The 26,263-nt window shown below is 45.0% G+C and overlaps 1 protein-coding gene and 2 long non-coding RNA genes across 3 annotated transcripts in view; 2 read left to right on the top strand and 1 right to left on the bottom strand.

Moving 5' to 3' along the window:
- ZFHX3 (zinc finger homeobox 3) overlaps positions 1-13,461 on the bottom strand; it is a 246,045-nt gene extending 232,584 nt beyond the window's left edge. The window contains 1 exon segment of the mRNA XM_067543393.1: positions 12,968-13,461. The gene's annotated coding sequence lies outside the window, so the exon portion shown is untranslated.
- A 212-nt stretch (positions 13,462-13,673) lies between these two features.
- LOC137149820 (uncharacterized) lies at positions 13,674-14,662 on the top strand. Its single transcript, XR_010918848.1, has 2 exons — positions 13,674-14,039; positions 14,473-14,662. It is a non-coding gene; the product is annotated as an uncharacterized lncRNA (long non-coding RNA).
- Positions 14,663-25,449: 10,787 nt separating this feature from the next.
- On the top strand, positions 25,450-25,964 carry LOC137149819 (uncharacterized). Its single transcript, XR_010918847.1, has 2 exons — positions 25,450-25,556; positions 25,731-25,964. It is a non-coding gene; the product is annotated as an uncharacterized lncRNA (long non-coding RNA).
- Positions 25,965-26,263: the final 299 nt, after the last annotated feature.

The following is a 26,263-nucleotide window of genomic DNA, read 5'->3' as shown; positions in this document are numbered from 1 at the left end:
TTATCATGTGTTAAACTATAAAGAGAGAAAAAATAATTTAAAATATTTGTCAATGCTTTACTCTTTGCAGTTAACGTTGGCAATGGAATCATACGTCACATTGTCACCCCCCTCCCCCTTCAAAGGTGATCTGCAAAGAGAAGGAGAGTGCCCTGTTTTTGCTTCTTTACAATAGATGAAGGGAGGTGAATTGCTCCCCTGACACTCACTCTCAAGAGAATACATTTTGAGCATTAGAAATTCAGGTTTTGTCCATTCTGTTTTTCCTAGAAGGTTCTATGGATGACTGGGAAACTAGTAGGATATCACAGTAGAGTATTTAGGGACTGAAACCTGAACAAATGAAAAGGTAAAGGGTTTGAGGGCTGTTTAGAAATCTGTGTTCATATCCTATCAACTGCTTGATAAACAGTTGGGAGAAAGCATCTTTATTATTAAACACCTCACCCCCTTCAATGGTGGACTAAAGCTCCCATTCCAGTTCTCTGGTTCCCTCAAGGAGACCTCCAACAAAAAAAACAGGAGAGACAAGCTTGGATACTCCTAATATTTCTAAAGCAAAAAGAAAAAAATAATTTGAGAGAAATAAGACAGGATGCAAATCTATTTCTTCCATTGCTGGTCACCTTTAAAGGGAATATTAAAAAGGCCTGAGCTTTTTGACTCACCCTTGGTTTCACTTAACTTTTTGGATTTTAATATGCTAAGAACCTGAACATTACAGACACACAATGGCAGAAGAGACGCTCTCTCAGACACTCTGCAGCCCTCAGGGAATCAGCAACCTTCCTCTTGGTTCAACTCTCTTACACTTGTTAACTCTGATGGGGGACAATCTAGAGAGGCTACACGTTAGCTATATTCCCAGCTCCATCTATCCCCTCCCTCTACCCCAGAAATTTACGTACGAGGTTTCAGCAGTCACTACCCTCTGCTGACAGAGGCTTTGGTGGGGGAACCATTTCACTGCTGAATCAGAGGTCTGAGAATGAGAACTCTCGGTACAGAGCATGAAATCAGCAGCAGATGAAAATTCCACTGTCATTTCAAATATTTTAACATGCCAGATACTTTGTGAATGTTTAGCGGAGGTCCCCCTGCCTCCCACACTGAGAGCTAGGGGAATCTCTTTCCACCCCATACATGCCAAGCCCAAAATCCCACAAGACATTTCCATGTTAAGTCAAAAAGGTCCAAATCCTCTGAAGAAGCACAAAGATCCCAGCTCCTTGTGCAGGGTCTGGAGAGAGGCAAGGAGGACATATTTGCTTGGGCTCTCAGAGTTCCTCAAGGGTCTATGCACATGGAGATTTCTTCTGCCTTGGGAACTGGTTGGGAGGAGGAGAAGTGGTGTCACGCCACTCCCCTCCCTTTGGAGTATTGCCAGCAGCACCCCAGGAGCCCCTGTAATAGAGGATTAAAGACAGGCGAGAGGTGCAGAATGCTGAAGCCCAATGACTGAGCAGCTACGAGTTTCAAGATTCCCAGGGGGCCATCCAATGCCTCTGAGGAGGTGCTCACTTTCTAGGCCTCATTAATCCTTGTGTCCCCCACTATACCATGACCTTCAGATGCAAACGGAAGAAAAAAAAACAGTCGCATCCAGAATCCTGACAGGATGCCTACTGCATGGAGGAACCAGCTGATGCTTCATGCCCTAATGGCCTCTAAGCCTAATGGAGGGAAAAGGAGCAGAAGAGTAAACGTCATCTTCCCCAAACTAGTCTCCCTCTTCCCCCTTCTACAAAGCCCACCTCCAGGAGTGAGGCATCACAAAGGAACTTGCAGTAAAAGGAAGCATCTTCAGAGAGAAACATATGAACGAGGCGGTTGCGGCTTAGTTAAAACACTTCCCATATGTCAGCAACATACATGGACCAGATGCAGAGCTGATGCCAGCCAGGCCCTTGGTCCCGAGCCCAGGGACAGCTCTCTTCAAACCAGCTGAGAGATTGGAGAGAAAAAAAAACCCAAGAGGTTTACCCTTCCTCGTGAAAGTGGTTTCACTGTGTTTTGTTAACCCCAGAGAAATAGATCTAGCTAACATTCCTCAGCACAGAGTGAAAGTTTTTGGGGGCAATTCCCTGGACTCTCCCAAAATTCTGCTCAGTCGCTGAGACATTTGCAGTTTCAGATGAAACTGTCGCAAGCCTGCAAGGAAGGGAGCTTTTCAGGCATGACTGCTTTGGCATCAAACCCACTTCAAGTACTTCCAGGATCTCATGCTGACCAACAAGAACTCCTGCCTGGTCAAAATAAAGGGGAAAACAGTCAAGAGGCTGATTAAAGCAACAAGACAACTAAGGAAAAGGTTGCGGTAGCTCCTTCCCAGCAGATGCCACTATAGGCTGAATCAACGAGACTCTGAAATAGCAGTGGGGCAGAGAAACCATTTACACTCTACCCTAGGGAGCCAGGCATTGCTCTATTAGTACTCAGCACATGTGCCATTCTAGGACACTACGCTACGCAAAAGGAATGAAACTCAGAGCAACGTCCAGCGCCTCTCCTCACCTAGTCAGGGATTGCAACAATGCCACGCCAACTGCAGCTGTCATCAGAGCATCCTTCTCCACCACCAGTCTTATGATGCAGCAGAGTTCCTTCCCCCTCTTCCCCTGCTCCTGCACTTCACAAATGGACTAACTGGGAGAAGCACGCCAACTCCACTAACTGGCTACTTGCTCTCCGAACCCAGCAACACCTGTAAGGCTCAATTTTGGGGAGAGCGTGGGGCTAGTATGGCCGTCTGCGCTTTTAGATGTGTCACAGTTTTACTTGATTGAAGTCTCTTCCTTAGAATTACTGTGCTGGCTCATATAACCGGACACCTCCTCACATAGAACGCACACCCCAAGAGGCACTGGGAGCAGGAGGGATTAAAGGAGACATTAAAAAGTGGCTTTGTTTCTACAGTGATAACGCTTGGATTTCCAAAGCAACCCACCTCCCCACAGCAGTGACACAGACCCTGTAGACAACCCCTCTGGATTAGAGATGGGCCTTTCACCTTCGCCAGATGTGCACATCCACCTTCTTTCCATACTTGTATTATGGTAGCAGTTATGGTATTTTATAGCCGCTGTCATTGCCGCCTTTCCACGAGACGAGGCAACACACACGAACAAGCGTGATCCAATAAGAATCTAGCACAGCTGCTCAGACAAGGAGGAGATTCAGACCCACCCCATCCCAAAATAAAGGTCAATTAAACCAGAGCCCCAGGCATCTGTCTATAATGATCCTGCTGACTGAGGCCCCAGGAATGGAGGTGGTGGTGACAGTGACTGCAACAAGGTAGAAGAAGGGGAGAACGAATAAGACGACTAGACTGAGAGCTTAGACTGAGTTCTCTATTGGAAAGGCAAAATGGACACTGGGCAACTTCTACAGTTCTGTGAGCAGATCTTTCACCTGATTGTTGAATCACTGAGTTACCAGCACGCTAACTATTCCAAGATGACAGAATACAATCCATCAAGCCCCTCTCTGTGTGGAATTATTCAGACGATAAGGGAAGATTATGAAGCTGAGAAATAGCTTCATACTCAAATGCATGTTTATGAAAATGACGAGTGGTTTGGAAAGAAATATTTATGAGCAAAGAAGTGCTTGTGTCTAACTTGGACGAAAGGCAAGGGGATGGGACATAACACAAAGCGCATTCCATATTCAATGCACATTATAAATCTGGTATAATTAATCCTTACTACACTTCTGTGACATAACTAAGTTTTATCTCATTTTATAGAGGGAAACTGAGGCACAAACATTAAGTGACTTGCCCAGAGTCAGCATGAGGACGAGGCTTGAGCACTCCTGACTTCAAATCCATGCGCTATTCAGTAATCTGCATCTCTAACAGCCAACAGGTATTTGAAAAATGCAAACAGAAGAAGGGAAAAGGACTTCGGATAGGATAGCAGATAACGAAGAGTAAAGGGGTGAAATTCAGAAAGGGAAACGTTAGGCTCAACGTACGAAGGAACTTTCTAGGAGCGGATGTATTAAGGCTGTCGAATCATCTCCCAAAGGAAAGGGTGGAATCCCCATTGCTTAAAACTAAACTGGACAAAGCAATATAAAAAAAATTTCCTGTAGGAAGCAATCCTGCATGGGACAGGATAATCTAGCAGGTCTTTTCCATATTCAGCTATGAGATCGTGTTGAAAGGGAGCCAGTCAAATCCCGCACACCCCAAACCTTCTCCGGAAGGGAAACTCCCCTCCCCCTGCCTGAGCACTGCTGGATTGGCCCAGTCGGCACAAGGCATTCCGATTGCAGTCCCCCAGAGGGCCACTGCCTGAACGCAGGCTTCCTGCTGCCCCGCTTCTTGTAATAGCTTTATGTAAATCAAGCCAGACTCACAATCTGCCAGCATGCATTGCACTGGGAGGGGGCTGAGGGGAAAGGGGGGGGGCTTCATATTAGACATCAACAAAGCAGAAGGTTAATTTGAAACTCACAGCCCTGCTGCTCCTATGCTTGTCTCTCCCTCGCCCTCCTTTCTGTGCAAAGCCTGACATCTACAGTTCTGTCTGGCACAGTAAGGGACTGCTAATCGGAAACGCACGCAAGGACGTTGGGTACACAGCAGCCAGGAGCTCTCGCGCTTCTTCAGCAAGCACACAGCCTCTCAAACTCACAAACCATGCAGGCACAAATCCATCCAGCCCTGCAAACGGACGCCTCTCTGGAACACCAAGGGGCCTGTGGAAACCTAGGGGGTACCCAGTGTATACAGTGCGCCCAGCAATACTATGCTCCTGCCACCAAACTGTCAGCAGGCTTCTCCTGGCCTGCAGGACCCTCAACCACCAGCACAGCATACACTGCTTAAACTCAGCTGAAACGGGCTCTTCCTGGTGCGAATTGATTCCTCATGCTCTCAAATAAAGTTCTTCACGCTTCTAAAAGGGACTAGGCCTCATCCTACCATCTCGGTACCCAGACAGTGGGAGCTTCCACTGCAAACAGACTGGGGGAAAGGAGCCTCTTTGTTACGCATCTGTAACAATGCCTAGCACACTGGGTACTGATGCACTACAGTAATACAAATGAAATAAAGAAATAAAAAGTGATGGAAATAAAACCAATCTGGTGGGCAGCAGACACACAAACCCACATCCACAAAATCAGGGCAGGTCTCGGTTTCCTGTACAGTCTACAATAATAGTCGTCTACTGCCTTCAACCAATCTCCCACCTCATACTCTAGACCTATAGCCACATCTTTCAAGTACACATTACTTCACCACAGACGATACCTTTGGTAGGGCAAAACGGAACCCCCCCACTGTCCCATTCAGTATTTCTTCAGACTGCAACTCTCCCAGGCATTCCAAGTGCCTGGCCAGGCATTCTGTTTGTATGACTGTACTGTATCAGAGAGAGAGAAAACAAAAAGCTATGGGCATGTCACTGGACAGCAGCAGCGCAGATGCTTAGATACTATACCATGCTCATCACTATAACATCTGGTATAACTGTTGAATGGCGTTTTATGTTCATGTGTGTGTACTAGTACTTTTGTACATGCTCAAGTGTGGTTACGATCCGGGCAGGTGTTAAAATTCTCTGTTACCTAAGGCTGCTTTGTAAATAGTATATTGTTGGCTAGTCTCTGGTACAGACACCAGAAAAGCCTCTAGAAGGAAGCACCTACATTTTATTCCAGAGAGGTGGTGATTCTATAGACGTTTGAGCCAGCCAACACTTCCAGAAGCCGGGACTACCATAGGTTATCAGGGCACTGGGAGGGACGGAGCAGGTCGGGAGTATTCAAGGAAAGAACAGTAGTGCAGTGAACTGAGACATCCCAAGACATGTCTGTTTCTATTCAATCCTAGGAGATTACTTTTCTATAGGTGTATTCATGCCAAAGTGACCATTCAGAAAAGGCTAAGCATACCGCAAAGCAAACATGTTTTTTATTAAAATAACTTGTGGGGAAGATGGAGAATTTTCTATGGATAGGGCTGCAACACACAATAATACTATCACCAGCACCCCGACTCTCACCTCCTCCCCAAAGAAACAGAGAAAGAACATAACCTCCTTCCTCCAATCCCGTCTTTTCTGAAACATGAAACTTGAAAGCCTGAGTACTTGGGGCTTGCACTTTCCACCGTCCTGGGAACACAAACTGTACAATTAATTAAGGACAATAAGAAAATGTTTGTGTGTTGAAAAATCTAATTTTGCTGCTTTGCTTTAACAATGGGCATGTCTGTAATTTGATAACACTATAAAAATGGTCAATCAATAGACACACGTCTTAAAAATAATAATGAATTCAAGAGCAAAACAGAGACACCTGGAATGCCATATAGACAACATCAGGATTTAGCAGCAAAAGAGAATGTCCTTAACAATGGGCAGCAGAACCTGTTTTTTCCACCTCACGGACCTAACAAACAGGGACACAAATAACCTCAGATCCCCCTGGACACAGAACACGGAGCATTCTCTACGAGCAGACACTCTGGGCTACATGGAGAAGCAGGCAGGTAATTTCAACGCCGTGTTGCTCCTGATGCAGAATCATTCAGCAAGTATCCCCCATTCCGACACCCCGAATCAAAAAAAAATTTCAAACAAGACTTCGGCCGTATTACACCCTCTCTCTGAAAATATGTACACAATGTACACCTGGGCTGGAATACCACTGCTCTTTAAACTGTGGTTGCTGTGGAGATAAACACTTCACCTCCCCTGCACCAACAGATGGACATTTTCTGTCCTGCAGAACCAGCCAGAAAAATAATAAGAGTTGGAAATGGTCATTCCTCTTCAATTCCAGTTCTTCAGAAGCTAATCCAGTTGCATCTGAATGCAGGCATGCACTGGCAACAGCTAAATACAAATATTTTAACAAAAAAATGCTGGCTTCACCTGCCCCCTCCCCACCCCACAAAATGGGAGACTTACCACCTCAGAGGCTCAGTTAGCTGGTAACTTACTCAGATAAAACTGTGCCAACCAGGCTTCTTCACACACATGCACTGAGTACACATAACTTGTTTTCATTCTCACACAGAGGGCAGCTATGATTCCTGAAATAAGGGACAATGATTATTAGCTCCCTCTTTTTCTTCAAAAAGGGAAACCTTAACTATCTGCTTTTTTCTTACATAACTGAGCTTGACTAGATTTAATTTTCCGAAGTGCAGCAGAGAGTTTGCAAGAATACAGAAACACACTAAAATTGTAAATCGGTGACAAAACAAGAGGCAGGACATTTAGTTGAGCTTCATATTCTGCCCTTATATCACCCCATTGTGCCTAGGCAGTTATATTTAGGTACACACTACAATCTGTGGTACCGAGGCCCCCCTCGGGCACTACGTAGAATGCAGATTTTCCAGACAACAGACCACAACAGCTCCGTCAAAACCATTAGTCTGCTATGCCGAGGCCTAAGCACAGATGTTTTGATTCCCATTCTCCTGACACGACAACCCTCAACAACTCTATCATGGCAATGTTAGTCCACAGATAAAAAACCCTATCCAAGTTTCAAGTGACAGAAAAGGAAGAGAAGGAAGCAGAGGAAGCTCTGTGCAGATGCTGAAAACAGTCTGTTACTAGAAGAATTCCTTTCATGGTGCGCTTTTCCTCACTTCAAAATACAAAGGTGTAAATCTCCCGTAAGGGACTAATGGGCTACAGGCCAATTCCAAATTGGGGGAGGGAGGGTGAGAAGGTTGAATTATAGGAAAACAAACCAACAAAAAAATAGAGTAGCCCGCATACACCTTGAACACCTCATCTCAGCCCTGGGGAGGTTTTTCTATGGTACAAACTGCAAAATGTAAGAGTTCATAACAGAAAAGCTGACAGACCCTTAAATACAGCATCCCAGTTGATGCAGATAAATTAAGGTTGGGGAGGAGAGAAGGAGGGGAACTGGACTTCTCCTTTGTTCATGGACCATCTCTCCCCTCTGATATATCAGTTTATATTCAGCCTTGTACAAACCACACAAAGGCTGCAGGCAGGCAGTACTACGTTAAAAACGAAGTTAAGAGCCTTAAGAGGTTGGGGGTGGGGGGGGGGGATTAATTAATCTTTTCTAAAATGCACCAATCTCTCCAATGTGCAATGTGTGTTAAGACACCTTTATAATTAAATTACTATATCAGAAACACTACTCATACAAGCCACAGTACAACCTAGAATAAGATGGTTGCCTAATAATTCTTCCAGTACAGACAAGCAAGCTCAGAACTGACGGGTCTGTGGTGTGCACACACAGCGGAGTAAGAGGTCATCAAAAACAGTGCCTATAAAATACTAAAGCAAGTTTAAAAAAAAAAAAAAGCCTGTTATTTCATTTGTCACCTTTTCAGCACAACATTTTGATGTTAAAAAACTGAAGAAAAAGTGCTAACAGAGAGACTAATGCAGCCAGCCATATGTCCATCAGTTTAGGATTTAGCTATTTCTGCTGAATCTGTTCAACTGCTAACCAGGCCTCTGGTAAATCTGCTCCGTATATCTACTTGTCTCTCTCAAGACACAAACTGAAACTGTGAAATTCAAAGGAGGAGGAGATTAAAAACCCCTCAAACAAAGATTTAAAAATGGACAAATGTTTTTGCATTTGTGTCTCGCCAAAGCAATTGTTTGCTAGACTCTGCTCTGACAAGAACCACGAGGAGGCCGTCCAAAGGCGCTAAGCACACGCGGAGACTTCTCGTGCTGCCTTTGGTCCAAGTGAAAAGCACCTTAGCTCAGTTCGCGAGGAACAAAAGGCCAGAGCCATGGAACGCGAAAGGGGTTACCCAGGGTTTCACATCAAGCCAAGTGTCAATGCTGGTTCGTTTTTCACCCCAGGGTGATGCAGAAAAGCTGACGCAAACAACCTAATGGCCACTCTTCTCCTAACATAACTAGATTTAAAACAAAAACAACAACAACAACAAAAACACTGAAACCAAAAACCTTTGCAGTTAGAAATTTGCTTTCTTTTTCCTCCCCTTTCTTTTGTTGGTTGTTTTTGTTACTGACTGAAGAATGCTTGCATACGAGAGAACTGGGCTAGATGGCAATATTAATGACATCAGGAGAACGGGGTCCATACCTCTGAAATCAGTCAGCTGACCAAGGAAAGGAAAAAGCCACTTAAAAATATTTAACTGGAGATGAAGAACAGAAATAAAGCGACAGGAAAAAAAAACATGAAACACTTTCGTTCTTTTCACAGCAGGAGCCCCACTAATGCTGGCCTCAGATTTGCAAGTGAATTGCAGTTGTCAGAACTTTTTTTGGCGGGGGAGGGGAGGGAGGGAGGAATGGACAGAGGGGAGCATTAAAGACATTAAAAAGGAGAGCGAGCGAGCGAGAAAAGGAAATTGAGATGAATCATCGCCTGCCACTGCAGCCATGGACAGGCCACAGAAAGTTGGTGTCTGAGCATTTAACTAGATAGTGGGATTGGAGCTCCTTTCCAAGCAGGCAAATCAGAGGATGACGAAAAAGCACCATTCGACCCTCAGCCTTTGAACCCAGAACTTACTCCGCGGCTGCGCTTCCCCACATTGCCGTAGGCTCCAGCTGAGTACTGGGGGAGGCACAACAAACAACTCAAATATGAAAGGAAATGACATCAGCAAACTGAAGAACCTGTTTAATAGAGATCAAAACAAAAACAAACTTCTAACTCTTTTGTGCACACAAGAGTCTCTCTCAAGACGGACGTAGGAAGTGCCACCAATGGAAAGCAGATATACAGCATCCCCATAAAAACACAGACAAATATGGTGAGGTAGGGAGGGGGAAGAGAACTAAGAAGGGGCCGAAAGCTCAGCTGACTTTATTTTTTTCCTCTGCTGATACGTACTATTTATTGGTGTTTATAATCTAAAAGCCGTGCTCTGTGTTTCACTTAATACAGGACCAGACACTGCTCCCTAATGAGGGCGCATTACAATCAGCTTGTAATACTGAATTTTTAATGCTACCAAGGATTCTGTTACATAATAATATGAAAACAGAAGCAGAGAGTGGGCTACCAGTGACATGGCATACTAGTTCACCGACAGCTACAAAAAATGGGGCTTTCTTCCCCACATTGCCATTTCCAATCAGTGCCCACTCCCAATGCAGGTAGCTACCACTGAAACAAGAGAACAGCCTGACTGCCTTTTACTAACCCCAATGACTAGGATAGTTTAACACCAATATTTCACATAACATCCCGTATAACAACAATTTGAATTCCTGTTCTGCTAGAATCAGAAGATTTCACAAACTTTTTTGAAGCATGTGGGGAGACTGGACACAAAAATATAAACTCTCTTCTCTTTCAGAAAACAAAAGAAAATAATACAATTTAAAAGTTCACAACACATACAGACACGTTCATACATATAAATACATATAGCCTCCGTTGCTCCTCTCAGTAATACCCTCAGACTGTAAATCTATAACCACTGCAATGATTTAGTGATTAAAAACATGATAACATATTGTGTAACTGCAAACCACAGAATGCCTGCCAACTCTCCTCCAAGATACAGGAACAAAAATACAGAAAATGTGTTGCTTGCAGCAATCTTCCTAAACTCAACTGAAAGATTTTAATGAAAGAATGAGACATCAAAAAAAGGACTGATACTACGTGAAAGTAGGGGGGAAATTAAAAAGCTTTAAATATGACTCTCTCACACTAACAAAATTACAATCTAAACCTGCCTTTCCTTTCTCTCTCTCTCTGTGTTTAAGTTTGTTGTAACTGGAATAACTGGTCTTGTGTGATGTCTTGCATATTCAAAGTGCTTTGTAATAGGATATGGAGACTGAACATTATTTGCCTAAACTGAATGGATTTTATTTTTTCCCCTTCTCCCCCCTCCATTGTTTTTGGGTGGGGGCAGAAGAAGATTTAAGCTGTAAAGCAAATATCTGAAAAGGGAGGCTGCAATTTGTAACATGGCGAGGAAAGCTAAACCTTTTACTTTTTTTTTTTTTTTTTTTTTTTAAAAGGCAGCTATGGGAGTTTTGGCCTCTAAGGAGTCAACTTGACCCCATTCTCTCTATTCTCTTACTTCCCCCATTGCAAGATCCCTGCACCTTCAGTGCGATTCGAACTCAATGTGACCCTAAGGAGGGAGTCACGGAGCCTCCAGAAAATTGCTCCATATTAAACAAGTGAGAAGGAGAAGAAAAAAAGAACAAGCAGAGATGTATATTACATATACACACCAGGTCCTGGACCTACCAAAGGCCTCCTCCAAGCACAGCTCAAAAGAGAAACAAATCTGTCCCTGAGTCCAAAAAGAGTTTAACACAGTTTCAAAAACACACACCCAATTTATAAATTAAAACTAAAATGCGTGTTTTTCTACACACAGTATACACACACTGCTCTAGAGATTTTTGTTTTAAAAGAGCATGAATCACCTCCTCTCTGAAGCAAAGCAGGACAGTTTATTCAGAGGAATCAATAGGAAAGAACATTTGCAAATATTTAGATAAGCACTGTGCAATTCAGCATTAAGTAATTAAAAACTGAAACTGAGAAAGGGGGGGATTGGCCTATAGGGGCATTTCCTGCCTTTACCTCTCCCATCCCCTTAACTACAATCATGCCATGTACACTTTAATAAAATAAAATACTAAACAGACTCGCTTGTTCTTCTCTTTCAAAATACATCCCAAACACAAAGTCACCTAAGGCAGCAGGATTACAGGGACTGGCAAGACTGCTATGGAATGGTGTCGAAACAAAATATTTGAGTTGCTCTCCGGTATATTAATTGTGCAGAATGTATGCGACATTTACCAGCTGAAATCTAGAACTTGATGAACAGAGAAGGGCCCCTAGAAAGTGCTGTTATTCGTCTGAAAGACTAGCAAACAACTACATTAATCCACATTCAGGAACTGGTCGAGTTTAAAGACATCTGCTATTAAACCTCTCAACACCCAGCCGGAAAAAATACACACAAAGACGACACTGAACAGGAAAGTCAAGGGAAGGAATTTTAAAGTGAGCCAGACAACGTGTGCCGTGCCTCGCCTCGCTCCTTGCCAGTGACAGTTGCAGAGAGCCGAGCAGTGAATTCGGGCTTTGCTGGGCTGCAATTCAAGGCAGGCGAGGCAGACGGAAGCTGCACTCGGGCAGCTACACTGCAGAGATTAGAGAAATTTACGGTAAATGGAGGGACACGATTTCAGCACATCGCCCTATCGATTATGCAGATTATTCTGATCAATGTTCGCCTTGTCCCCCACAAAGCTGTATTTTAAGCCACTCAGCCCAAGTTGCTCTCCCCAGGCACTGCTCCGACAGGGCAGAGCCCAGCACCAGGCGCACATCTGGGGGGCTCGCTCCTGTCCCGAAGTGAATTTCTGCCGTGTAATTCGCCACCTAGCCCAGCGCCCGCAGCGCGCTCCTGCTCTGCTCTGCGCTGCGCTGCGCTGCTCCTCCGCGGAGCCCGCCAGGGTCACCCCAGCCCTGGGCAGGCGGAGCAGCCTCCTGCCCTCTCCAGCCAGCCCCGCCGCTCGCTGCGCTTCTCCCCGGCGCCGGGGGAGCGGCCGGCCGGCCACGCAACATCCCACGGGCGCTTGGCATCTCCTCGGCAGCAGGCGAGTCCGCCGCCTCCTGGGGCTGCTGTGCCGGGCCGGGCCGGGGCCGGGCCGGGGCCGTCCCCGATACACCTGCGAGCGGGCGAGGCGAGGCGCGGCGCGGCGGGCCGGTGGCCGCAGAGCCCGTGCCGCGGGCGGGAGGTGCGCGGAGCGCGGAGCGGAGCGTGTCCCGGGGCAGCCCCGCGCCCGGGCTGGCGGGTCCCCGGCGGGGCTCCGGGGCAGCGAGCGGCACAAAGTTTGCGGAGGGCTCCGAGGCGGGTGGGTGGGAGCGGGCGGGAAGGAGGGGGCCGGACCAGCCCCATGCAAAGCAGCCCGAGCGCCCCGAGCAGGAGGAGCCCGGCGAGCGGGGACAGGGCAGAAAAGTTGCCACTTACACGGTCGCTTCTCCGGCGGCGGCGGCGGCGGCGCTTTTAATCCCGGGCAGCGGCGGCGGCGGCGCGGGGGCTACAGATCCCATGTTTGGCTGCCGCGGCAGGGGCGGCGCGCTCCGAGGAGGAGCCCGGGGCAGCAGCAGCGGGAGCGGGAGCAGGAGGCAGCAGCCGGAGCCGAGCAGGAGCCGCCGCCGCCGCCGCCGCTGCCCAGCAGCAGCATCGTTCTTGGGGAGTTTGCAGCCCCCGGAGAGAGGGGGCCGCGGGCGGCGGCAGCAGCAGCGGCGGTCGGGGCGGAGCGGCGCGGCGCGGAGCGGAGCGGAGCGGAGCGGGCGGCGGGGCTGGCGGTCGCCGGAGCAGGAAGCGCCCGGACTCAGATCTGATGATTGGGAAGAAAAAAAACTCTTTGGATCTTTATTCTGCTAATTAGTTTCCTGCAAAAAATGGCTGATTAGTGCAGTGCGCATGTGCCTCATTACCCAGGCACGACGGGAAGGGCTAATTAGCCACCTTCTGGATCAATAAGATTCAGCCCAGGCGGCGGGGGAGGGAGCGAGCGAGCGAGCGAGGGAGCGGGCGGGGGGAGCGCGGCGGCGGCGGCAGCAGCGCAGCGCTCCGAAACTGGGGGCATGGGGCCGGCCCCCGCGCCCGGCGCCGCTCGGGGGGGCCCGCAGCACCCCGCGGAGGGGCCGCGCCGCCGGGCCGGGCCGGGCCGGGCCGGGCCGAGCCGAGCCGAGGCTCCCGCACGCACGCACGGGGGCGCCGAGCTGCTCCCGGCTCTGCCCGGCGGGAGCGTGGGGCTAGCGGGCCACCTGCGCGGCGCAGGCCCGCCGGGGGGAGCGGCCCGCGGCGGACCGCGAGCGGCGGGAAGTTCCCGCGAAGAGCTGGGAAAGTTGCAGCTGGCAACGAGCGCAACTTTGGCCGTCGCTAGGGCGAGGAGCCGAGCCCGGGCCAGCTCCTGGGACGCGCCTCAAGATGCGGGCCCGGCTCCCCGCCCCCTGCCCCGGGCTGCCCTGCCCTGCCCCAAGCCGAAGCAGAGCCCGGCGATCCCGGCTGCGGAGGGCGGCGGCCGGCCGGGGTGAGGGACCTGCCGCCGTACCTGCTCCCAGCCCCTCCGGGCAGCCACCTGGCGCCGGTGCCCGGCAGACGCCCGGAGGGAGGGAGGGAGGGAGCGGCGGAGTTCCTCTGCCACGAGCCTCCGCGCCCGGCTGCTGCTCTAAGTTTAGTGACCAGGACGGACTCGTGTGAGTGCGGCCCGCTCAGTTCGTGCCAGCGCCATGCCAGCGTCCGGCGAGCAGCCGCCGAGCTCCCCTGGGCAAGGGAGCAGGGCTTCGGGGCGCGCTTCCATTCCTTCCCCCGCCAGCCTGCTCTAGCCGGAGCGCTCGGAGCACGGAGAGCCCGCTCCTGCCGGGCTCCGGAATCCCCCGGGCTCACCCGACCCTCTCTGGGGAATAAAACTGGCTTTATTTAGAAAGCTCAATTTAACAAATCGGGGCTTTCCTCTCCTCCAGGAATCAAAACCGAGTTTCCCTGCAAACTTTCCTGGCTGCTTTTCCAAGCGGGACAGCTGATCGATACAGCCAAGTCTAGCTTCGCTGGAAATCCGGCTACAGGTTTCACCAGCCATTGCTGCAAAAGCTTTGTCATTTTCTAAAAATAAAAAGCTGAAAGTTATTGTAGAAGAAGGGGCTCCTTTTGTCCCCAGCACAATATGTCTTTTGTGAGGTTAATGCCATTCCGGGGCTCTCTATAGCCCTGGACAATGGGGAACTCCAGGAGGCTGCTGTGCCTCTGCCTTTTTTCTTGCTTGCTTTCTCTCTCCTCTTCCACCCCCACCACCCCCCCCCCCTTTTTTTTAGGAAAGGATGTAACATTCCTTCAGTCCCAACAGAACCTATGCTTTGATTAAATAATTTTTGTATTGTTACCGTAACATTTTTGCTTTCAATTTGCTCCATTTGTGATTATTATTTAAACTTTCCATTTGAAACAGTTAATCACACTTTCCCCAGCCCAGTGTCACTGTAAAATGTAGCTGACTTGGAGGGAAACGGGGGTTTGAATTTTTAGGAGATGGAGCAGGCAACAAGATACGATATAGAATTTCATATATTTTTCTTCCTTTTTCTCTGTCTCCAAGATCCTGTGTAAATCTGTCAGTTTTGGTATGGAAAGAAATGCAGCCACATTGTCTTCCTCCTTGCCGATCTAGAGACGCTTTGAAAATATCAGTAATTTATTTTTTTTTTAAATAGTTACCAAAATAAATATTTTAGTTACTAAAATAAATTTAAATTTACTGACCAAGGAATGTGGTTGCGGTTGGTGTTTCCATTTAGGAGAATCTTAATATAAATGGATTTCATATGGTCATAAACTGCATGCTAAAACTAGTAAATATTTGTATTTTTAATTCTTTACACCTATAGAGTATGCATTATTTAATAATATTGAGGTAGTAATTTGAAGTCTTTGCAAATTATAGTAGTAGAAAAGGGGAAGGAATACTAGCAATCCAAAGACCTGCTGCTATTATCTGATAAATTAAGAAAGGTGCTTTGCAATTTTTAGGTGTTGAAGGGATATAAGAAAATGGGCATTTAAATTGGTATAAGTATTAAATGTATTTGTATATTATGAACACTACGGGGTATGCATACACTGTGTAACTATTTGCATGTCTGTATGTTGTATGTGAATTTACACATCAGTAAGAGTATGAATGCGAGCATGTACTTCAGTCAGCCTTGCAAAATTGTCATGGAAATGTACCTGTCCCTGCAGAAAAATCTGTTTGCCCACCCTTACTGTGAAGGTAACTGAAAAAATAACTTGCCCATCCCAAAAAAAAAAAAAATCCTACTTGCCTCAGGCAAGCAGGATTTTGTAAGGCTGCTCCATGTGCTGTCTATAGAGGTATACAGAACTTGTAGTTGCCATTCTTTGTGAATATAAAACTGTGCTTCGATGAGGGTGAAGCTAGGAGAACAGAACAAAGCTAACAATTGTTTGCTAATTCTTGGTACAGTTTTTAAGGAGAACATATTTTCTCCAAAGGCTGTAGCTCTAGTGGGGCAGTCTGAGAGAATGGTCCTGCTTATGTGCACATTTTTCTCCAGGGCACAGGAAAAAGTAAACATGTGGATAAAGGGGCAAGAAAGTCAAATACCAGATATTATGATGATAGGTGCCTTAGAAATACCATAGGCTCTGTGTGCATGTATTAGACATGTACGTTTCTATGTTGCTGTCCGTTCATGTCCTAGGAAAATGTATGGTTCCATAAATGCAAATATGCTGAAGTGCATCTGTCTGGATCGTTAACACAAACCAAACATTCTTCTTTTCAGCAATTCTGTGGTATTCCTCTGGCTCTCCTGCCCTCTCCCCTCCTGTGACAGTCTCACTGCTCCTGCATTCTTGTTCTTCTGTGCTTCCAAAGTGACCAGAAAAGGAAGAGGGCAGCATTACAACTGGGGTTAGAAGCACTACTACTACTTCTCCCTTTCAGAGTAAATAAAGGGTTAAGCAGCAAAGCAAGAGGAGAGGGTTGCACTCTTCCCCTTTCTCCCTCCCAGAGCCAGGTCCAGTCACAAGCAACTCTGCTCTGGGGTCGAGTTCTAAGACGCCTTTCGTCAGTCTCTGGAAAGGGCAGAAGATGAGGCTAAGGGAGCTGGGGAGAGAGAGTTTTTTTTTTTTTCCCCCACCATCACCACCCACAGGATAGACAAGGAGAAATAGAAGTAAAAAACGGAAGAGTTCCCATTTTCAGTATACAGGGGTGGGTGCAGAGCTTACTGAGTCATCCGAACTGTCCCTTATACACACGCACAGAAATCTGACTAAAGGGTTCCAACATAGCTGTGGATAATGGTTACAAACAGCATATAGTAAATTTTATATTTACAGGTTGGTAATGGTAATTAGAAAATTCAATTGTCCTCTAAAGAGTTTGGAGACCAAATTCTATCATTAAAGTATAAAATATCAGTTTTAGTCTTGGTTTTTAAGTGGAAATCAACACAACCTCAACTACAGCGTCACTAGGGCTGGCTCCATTTTATTTATATGCACACACCTTTACACAGATATAAAGGTATTTAATGTTTTGTCTGGCTAGCTAATGTACTTAATGGAAAGGAGCGCTTAGATTTGAAAAACTTAAGTATTTTCATATAGAAAAAAACATGAATAATTGGATCAAGAAATACAAAATTGTTTATCCATCTAATTGTTGACCTGCAGCATATTTATGCGGGAGATTGATGTAGATGTATACCATTGCATTTATCTATTTTGCAGTGATGGAACGAATACCAGAGCTTTGTACAACTTACCACTAAAATATATTTACAAAATTTACTTCTCCTTAAAAAGTTGTGCAAAGACTAAAGAGTTTTAGGAATGTGCTGTCTGGAATCTGTTAATTCCTAGACATCAGTTATGGTTTTCTGCTGAATGAGCCCCTAGAAGAGTGGTGATTATCTATGGAGAATAGAGTGAGGCGGGCTCCTTCTGGGGAAATGCAGGTTGGCTATTCACCTTTCTAGGATGAAGAAGGGGACAGAGATCTAGGCATAGCCCCAGTTTAATCAAACGACTGAGTCAGAAGAGAGCCGCAACCATGCTGCAATTTCAAAGAGAACCCTAATCTTGACTGAATATTACCTACTACCACCATTTTGGGTGGGGTGGAAATCATAGATGCTAAAGATGGAAAAGACCTATTAGATCTTCCAATTCATCAGCCCTAGGAAGCAGTTCTTGATAACTGTGCCTGCAGGTCAAGGGGGAAGTTCCAAGCTATTTTTTAAAATTCCAGGTTAAATAAGACAATAACCTATTGTAAAATATAACCAGTTTAGAAAAAGTCCATAATATGAATTGATATGATTTTCTACTTGGAAATAGGTCTAAAGAATCAGAATAAAACAGAGAGGCCCAGAGTCCTTGAAGTAGCTCCAAGTGATAAAGTCTGCCATTCATTTTAAACACTGTGTGCATTGTGAAAATACAGGTCAATTTGAAGGCATTTGTCAGATTTCCAGTTCTCTCCGCTCCTTTGCAATGGAAATCTGCAATCAAACCTTAGTACTAAGAATTGGGAAGGGTCTGATTTTCACAGCATTTTTTATCTACACAATGCTTAGATTGTATTTTTATTTAAAAGTTTGTTAATATCAAGTTGAATGCAAAGAGGGGGAGAAGGTTAACTAACATGAAATAGATCAAGCTCATGCATTAATTTAGCGGCTCCTAAGGATAGAAAGAGCACAAATGATCAAAAGCCTTGGCTTGCAAAAGAGTTGTGCAAGCCACAGAAGTGATCTGATGCACTGTGCCCATAAACATGCATTTAGCAAGAGGCAGGGAAAGGGATGTGCCAACAGCAGCACATTCATTGTTGGGATGCAGAAATACAGGAGGGCTGATAAACTGGGCTAGAGAGACGCACTGCTGAGCAATTCTAGCAGATGTATGAATTTCTTCTGGAGGCATGTATGCATGTATTGTTTAATGGACAGGAGGCTGAGTTCCTTTATTGCTGAGAGATGTATATGTGGATACGCTAGAGGGATGTATGTATTCTTGAGAAATACATGGTGTAGGATTTTGAGAGAGAGAGAGCTCTGGAGTGAGGAAAATCAGGGGGATGTTTGTTCTCTCCCTGTTTTTTCATGTCTCTTCTTAGCTACTTCCTTTATGCAATGATATTTTTTTAAAAAAAGATGCAGACATCCATTTTTTTCATCACTGGAATTATCTTAGTCACTAACAATGAAAGGCATCAATGGACTAGTCCAGCTATTTCACACCTTGGTTTTGTCACTGCTTAGAGCACATAAATATTCCTTTAGGGGCATAGCAGCTTCCTGATAGGGCTCTTATTTAAAATGGTGTTTCTCAGCCTTTTTGATACAAGGGACTGGCTTGCTGCCTTCCTGAACTGTGTCAGGGAGATCTCAGGAACCAGTGCCAGTCCACGGACCTGTAATTGAGAGACACTGATTTAAAAAATGTATATTTGCCTGTTTTTCAGGTTTTAATGCAAGGCATGGTAGATTTTATTGTGATAGAAAAAATGAACACATTATATAGCCATACATTAATACACTTTTAAAAAAGAATCACTGAGGAAAACAAATCTTGGTATTTAATCAGGACTCACTAACTTGATATAAATATTGAGCATCAAACTGATGCTCAAAGTACTCGATGGATATTTGCCACAGTTGCACTTGTTTTATGCTTGTACCTCTCCTGCCTGTTGTATTGATATCTTCAATACTAGCATTTAATAAACATGTTTAAAAATCAAAATAAGCTCATAATTAAACTAAATGTATGGGAACAATTTTAAAAGAAAAAAGGGAGGATTAAGTTACAAAATAATACAATTAAAAGGATAAAATCAAACTAATTTTTAAAATTAAAAAAGACATTTTGCTTTCAAGGCTAAGGGATCAATTAAAGGTTCTATAGCTTCCAAAATAGTTCACACACAATTTGGCATACATGTATCAAATACACTAAATAAAAGACTCTGCATCTCTTCAGCTCAGTCAGGGCCCTTCAACAGGAAATCTTGAAAAGGAGAGAGACTCCTTCCCGCAATTCACATAAACCTCCCCAAATCCAATACATCAGAAACAAAATGAAGATCCTTCCAGATTTTCAAGGGGAAGATTTTAAAAGGCTTTCCAGTGGGAGTTGGGCACCTTACTGGCCTTTGTGCCTTTGAAAATCTGCCCCCTAAAATTCTTTCGGATTGAGATGGAGGCCCAAGAGAGAAAACTTGAGTCAACAGATTCTTCAATAATTTAGATGCTAGGACCAGCTCTGCTAACCTTAGACCTGCCTCACTCCCCTTGCTCTCAAAGTTTTAAGTTGGAAAATAATGAGATACCTACTGTGATAGATGGAGACAAGGTGCACCTACGTCACTTTTAGTCAAATATGTTCATCTTGTTTATTAGAAACAAAGATTTTTCTTGTCTCTAGGAGCCTGACTTACAACGGCACAAAAATCTGCTGCTGGGAAGGGGGTTCCCAAAGATTTGTGTTTATTTTATAAATTCACACATACATGCAAATTGTAAAATACCTCACACAATGTTCATGTCAAAGAATTACATTTTGTGTGTGTGTTTCAGAATATTTCCTATCTATAACATAAGCAAGTTTGACATTTGCAAGGGAGCGTGTCCTGTTTGAGACATGCCTATTTGAAGATGGGATCCAGCGTGTGACTTTAATCCCTGATGTACCCTGCAGCTAACCCTGACCCTCCCCTATTAGCCAGTATAGCTGCTCTGATTAGTGCCCTCTGAGGGCTGGGATGTGGGAACTGAACAGCAAGGAGCTACAGAAACTGCTAAAGGAGGCGTCCCGCTCCTCCCTCAGCAATTGTTCTGATCAGCAAAAAGCTCCTTAAACCAACTCTGCACTGGATCAACGAAGAGGATGCCTCACTGCAAGGATTCTCCTCTCAGCACCCAACTCAAACCAGGAGTCTCCTCTTTTTCTTTCCATTTAACACTTCCTTTATAGCTCCATTTTTTTCGCCTTGGAATGCAGCTTCCCAAATTTGGTCAGTGCTGGGGATGTGTTTGTTTTCTGTCAGTCTTGAAGTGTTTTATCGATGGAGATGATCTAGCCTGTCCATTTGCAGCAGGGTGTGATGTTTGTCTGTTGCTGTTTCTCTAATGTTTCATGCACTGTGTTCACCAAAAGGTGAAATTAACTAATCTGTGCCAGAGAGATGGAGGAACTGGCCCAATGTTTCCCATTTTGTATTGTTTCCTGCAGAGGCCAGTCACTAGAACCCCATCATTCTTCCTTCTCCCCCACCACTTGAAAAAAGGCTCCACCAGGTACCTGCAGCCACCTGTTTCAGAATTCCATAGTCCGAGGCCCCAACTGCAAAGAACTCGGTTGTGGGCAGCTGCGTGAAAGCCCAACCATTTGATTTAAACCATAAGCATTAGATATGGTTAATGGTTGTGTTATCCAATCACAGTCCTGCAAAGAGTCTGTTCTGCCAGACCATAGCAGCACAAGAAGCCCCAAAGACTAGACCAGCACTTTCCACTGGCGAAGAGAATGAGCAGGACCAAAGAGCATCACATCTGCAAACACTACGACACCTTGGTGGTGTTAGATATAAGCGGAATGTTAGCAGCTTCCATTTAAAGTAAGTTGGTATTTGGCATTAAAAGTGATAGAGGTGGCTGAAATATTTTGTTTATTCTCTAGAAAAAGAAAGGGGAAAGATGTTGGGTTTGTACAAAACCCTCTTCCCACAGTCAGGGAGGCTGTGCTAGAGGAAAGTATTGCTCATAATGACACTTAAGCCCAGACACTTGAATGCTAAAGGTTAAAAGTACATTCTTCAGGAAAGGGCTCTTTGCCAACTTGAACTGTGTTGTGTTCACTGTAGCCTCTCCTCCTCATTCACCCCCATCTGTATATAGGGCTTCCAGCTTTGGCATTTGTTAAAATAGCTGAGAAACTTCTCTTTTGGCATTTTGGGTGTATGTTTTCTGTGCTTGTTCTCCAACCTGTCTGTCAATCTTATCTGCCTGCCATTGTTACTCATGGTAAAAGCAGTGTGAGGCTACCGTATAAAAAGGTAAGATTTTTTCCTCATCTGAAAACAATCTTACTGATTTTAACTCTAGAAGGGACCATTGTGATTAACTCTTCTGCCCTCCTGTGTAACACAGGTCATAGAATTTTACCAAGTAATTCATGCATCAAGCCCAACAATTTGCAGACTTATTTTCAGCCTATGCATTTAAGTTAATATGGATTTAAGGCAAAAATTGGAAGCCCTAGATAAGTGCAACAACAACTGGAAAAAAAGAGGAAGTAGCCTTTGGTGGCATCACAATAATCAAACCAAGAGCTGAATCTATAGGCAAGGCTTCCAACTCCTGAAGTGAGAAAGGAGCTATAGAAAAATGTTTCTCCCCAGCCGGACCATGGGCAGGGACATTGTAGGACCATGAACACGATAAACTGTGGCATAATATGAAAAGACCAAGCATGTGTACAGAATTCCTCATGGATGCTGTATCTAGGTCTGTGTTGTCAGGAACAGCCCTTCCTGCATCCATTTCTATTTTTTGTCCCCATTAGCTTTTCCAACAAAAAAAGATGGAAATAACATTTGTTTGATACTCTTTCTAAACCTTCTTCTTACACAAAAACATTTCTAGGGAAAGTCAATCAGTGATTAAATGAAAACAAAAGTTTAACTTCTCATCAACAATTGAGAGCAGTAGGGAGAAAAGTCCAAGACTGGAAGGATGCAGGGAATAGACAGAGGAGGAGTGTGGAGCAGAGCCAGCATGTGTTTTGGAAATCAGGAAACAATTTTGATTTGGATTCAGATAGGGACAGAAGGCCAGCAGTACTCTTGGAGGATTCGGGTGATATTTTTCTCCTTCTTGCAATAAGAGACTACTAGGTTTGTAGCATTCTGCATCTATTTGAACTGCCCACAGGAATGTATCTCCTGGCACAGTACCAACCAGCAGAAGCTCATACTTTAAAAATAAATAAAATAAATATATATATATATATATATATATATATATAGCATTGCTTCTGTAAGTGTCCGCTGTTGCAAGCAGGATGGAATGACTCAGCAGAGACATAACCAATAGACTGACAGTAGTGGTAAGAGAATGATAAAATGGTATAGAACAGAAATAAAAGATGGGGGTAAGGATTTTCCCCTCCCAGCCCCACTCACTTTGTGCTGTATTGCATAACGAGCTAAATATCCTCTGGGGATTTTACACCTTCTTCTGAAGCATCAGGCCTGATGAACCACCAGTCTGATATGCTTTGGCAAAATCTATTCTCCTATGAGTGGTGGTGAGAGTTCAGGGAAAGAGAAATCAAAATCCTCTGCCCACTCACAGTTTGAATGCAAAAGATAGATTTCCATTGGTCCTTTCTTTTAAAGACATTCACGTCAGGGAAGGTTAAAGGTTAGGGTTAGTATCCCTTTCAGTTCAGAAAAGCTACCCACACACACTTTTGGGGGGGGGGGGGGGCAAAGCAGGACAATGGATTGTGCTCTGAGAAGCACCCTCCAGAAATCCCAGATAGTGAGGAGAGCAGATTATCTGCTCCGCGCCTTGGTTTCATCTGTTTCCTAACTGTATTTAGCAGCAAGTTTACTCTAAACCGAGCCTGTGTGAGTAAGTGTGTGTGAGAGTTGAGGATTGGCTGAGGCAGATACAGAAGGCTTGCTGAAAGGCTTGTTAAGGAAGCACTCCTGACCATGCAATCCAATTACATAATGCTTGAAAAAATAACTATACTAGGATCTGGGAGTCTTTTCTGAGTGATGTGTTTCAGCAACAGAGAGAGATATCAAGTAACCATCTTTCAACCCAAAGGCGCATAGTATATTTACGCTCAAATCTGCCACTCTGCTTCAACTATAAATTGTTGTAAAGGGAAAGTTTGCTTCCAAGGGGAAGTGTCTCCTCTTCCCTTTCAAGGGAGTGCTGCACCCTGCAGTCCAACTTTGAGGCCTTGTAAAATTACCACTAATCTTCACATTCAAGGCATTTAAGGGACACTCTCTAAAGCTTTTTTGTAGAGTAAGAGAAATTGCTAGGCTGGAAAAAGCACCTGGCCATTAATGCTGTCCCTGTTTAACCTTACCCCAGCTCTCTGTTCTCTCAGTTTCCCTCTGCCACTCCAGTGGCTTACTTATAATTACTGGGCTCCACCACCTGCATGATGCTCTGTAATGCTTGGAGATGATACGGTCACTTGCCTCAAGCAATTTACAGTCTAATGGTACAATCCTGCAAGGTGCTGAACATCTTTTTTTCCACTAAAATCAGTGGGGACTGAGAACACGCAGGACTTTTAAAGATCAGGCTTTCAACTGGACAGACAGTCCAGTCATTATATGTTGCATGACTGGAGATTAGAAGGTCCAATTTCCACGCAGCACAGGTAGCTTTTTGTTGTTGTTAATAATTTAATTGGTGGATTACACTGAAAGGCAAGGAGGGATTTGAATGAAGAGGAGATCAATGGCACACTGAGGAGGAGACTGTTCTTGGGGTTTCACAGAGCTTCATACGCATAATTTTCTGTGACCTCACTCGATGGAGATATGTCGCATGAAATAACTCATTTAATAAAATTCATGTTTGCTATAAATTCTCTCATTTTTAAGTTGTTCCCTGAGGTTCATCCTCTCAGCTCTGAGGACAATTTATTTCCTTCCACTTTAACAAGTCCCTTCAGCAGTTGGAATCTTTCCACTGAATCCCCTTAAAGTTTTCTCTTTCCTCACTGAAAAGAAACATCATAATTATTTCTTCGTAAATCAGAACCTTCCCAGCTCCCCTGACTGCCTCCTCTTCAAGGCAATATAACACTTCTCGTGAAAGGACGGCTGGAATGGATGTGCTGTGACCAAGGTCTTGCAAAGTAACAACATCTACCTCTTTTGATTTGTAAGTGTTTTCAAATCAAAACGAGCATTAAATACTTAAGGTCTTAAATCCATCTTTAGTCTTTTCTTTCTCAGTTTGTTTTTGGTAATTCTGCTCTAAAGAATCTTGCATGAGCCATGGAAAGCTGCTTCTGTAAGATGCTGCAGTAAGGAAAGGAAAGGGTGAAGGCTGAGCTCCTCCGGCCCTGCTGTACACGCCAGTGCTGCCTTCCTCTCATCTATTTCTAGACTGTTTACCTGGCAAGCACCACATGACCGATCCACAAGGAAATGCTGACATCATTGTGTCTCTCATATGTGTTCCCTCCCGCTCTGCGGGCTGGCTGCAGACTCTCACTCACGCTTTCTTCCCCCTCCTCCCTCCTATGCATTTCTGCATTCATGCGCTCCTTCCTCCACCCCATTCCTAAAGATTCTCTCCCTCTTCTTACACATTCCTTGCAAATTCTCTCTCCCTACATGCTTTTCCTGGATCTAGTCTGTAACACTGTTCCCTAGCGCAGTTAAAGAACCATGTTGTCTCAGGGACATTAGCAAGAAAAAGTCATGTTAGATCATGACCAACAGCTGTACTAGCATATAGTTATACTTGAAGTGTGAACAGACCTACTTGAAGTTAAATGGGACTTTGAGACCCAATAAAATTGCTTGTCAGTTGTGGGTGGGGGGTGCATGAGCACAGTAAGTACTAGCATATAATTCCCTGGCTGCTGTGGATTTAAGAAATGTATTGTTTGGGCTTTTAATCTAAGCTACTTTCTAATTAATCCCCTTTTTATGTCTACCAAACCCATCCTCCCCCCCCCCCACATCAGTATGTAAATTTAGCCACCTTAGGTAAACTGCCTCCCCACCCAGCTCATAGCCAGACTGGATCCCTGTCTCCAGCTGTCAGCATTTGGAATCCAGTGGGTTCAGTCACTTCTCTCCACTGCACATTGGCTGCTCTGGTCCCTTCTCTCCATTCTTTTCTCCAAACTTACCTTGAGGATTAGCTGACATAAGAAATCAAGAGGATTTCCTAGGAGTCTCTTTGCCTGGGCCCTGGAGAGCTGGGAAACCCCCTGGAAGTATCAACTAAGGGAGGAGTCTCCAGCACAGGTGCTTGACTTTTCAAAGGGTTATTTATCCTGGGAACCATGTGGCAGGGCTCTGAGCTTGTGCTGCTCTGTGGAAGCTTTCTCCCTGTAGTTGGGCACAGAGCCAAAGTATGCAGTTTAAAGGAAATGTTTAATAAAGACACAGGAGCCTCAAACTGTTTACTTTTCCGTACAGAAAGGTGGAGAGATGGTGTCCCTGGAAACTACCTCAAGAGCGAGAGCAAGTCAAGGAGGCCAGAGACAGACACCCAGAGAATCAAAGGGAGCTGGCTGTACAGACTGTACAGAGGACACAGCTCATCCTTTAACCTTTTCCTTCCCTAACAACTGCCATCCTGAGGGGTCATAAACTGTTGGGGAAAAGGTGGCCCATTAGTGAGTCTATTAAGTCTCCATTAGTAGGTGTGAACTCATTATCCTAATATACTTGGGGGTGGGTTTCCATTTGCAGGACATTAGCACTTTAACAGGCACATCTGCCACTTTAGAGCTGGTCTGTGAGGAAAAAAGAGAACCACCTCAAAGTTTTAAAGCAGCCACACATTTTTTTCTGTATAGAGCCTGACAAAGTGGGGGGTTCTCCATAAGTGCTCACTCCTATGTTTCCCCTGGTCTTGCATAGATCTTTAAATTCTTTCTCCAGACCTTTTATTTCTGCAATATCTACAATAAATGAGCTAATTGATCTTCTACTTATATTGTTGTATG

The sequence above is a fragment of the Emydura macquarii genome, unplaced genomic scaffold, assembly GCF_026122565.2.
Source record: "Emydura macquarii macquarii isolate MOO-44397 ecotype Brisbane River unplaced genomic scaffold, CSIRO-AGI_Emac_v2 contig_839, whole genome shotgun sequence".
Classification (NCBI taxonomy): domain Eukaryota; kingdom Metazoa; phylum Chordata; order Testudines; family Chelidae; genus Emydura; species Emydura macquarii.
The sequence above is the reverse complement of the archived record's forward strand: the minus strand, read 5'-3'. Positions and strand labels throughout refer to the sequence as shown.